At 43.4% G+C, this 272-nt stretch overlaps 1 protein-coding gene across 1 annotated transcript in view; it reads left to right on the forward strand.

Moving 5' to 3' along the window:
• The window catches only part of CDKN3 (cyclin-dependent kinase inhibitor 3), a gene marked incomplete at its 5' end in the record, with an annotated part of 5,762 nt that overhangs the window by 3,226 nt on the left and 2,264 nt on the right, over positions 1 to 272 (forward strand). The window lies entirely within an intron of this gene.

Raw genomic sequence — 272 nt, forward strand, 5'->3', positions numbered from 1 at the left:
TTCTCCCACTGACAAATCCCCACCCTCCACTGAGTCCTTATGCTTCCTGCCGACACGACACAGAGCTGCTATCCTCACAACTACCCTCAAAGACTTAAGATAGAGTAGTATTTAAAGAAAACTGAGATTGTCCATCCCTGTGCTGTTTTCTGTCTTCCTGTGCCTTTGAGACTATGAACCCTCAAAGACTTAAGATAGAGTAGTATTTAAAGAAAACTGAGATTGTCCATCCCTGTGCTGTTTTCTGTCTTCCTGTGCCTTTGAGACTATGA

This window comes from Acanthisitta chloris, unplaced genomic scaffold (genome assembly GCF_000695815.1).
Source record: "Acanthisitta chloris isolate BGI_N310 unplaced genomic scaffold, ASM69581v1 scaffold20699, whole genome shotgun sequence".
Lineage (NCBI taxonomy): Eukaryota > Metazoa > Chordata > Aves > Passeriformes > Acanthisittidae > Acanthisitta > Acanthisitta chloris.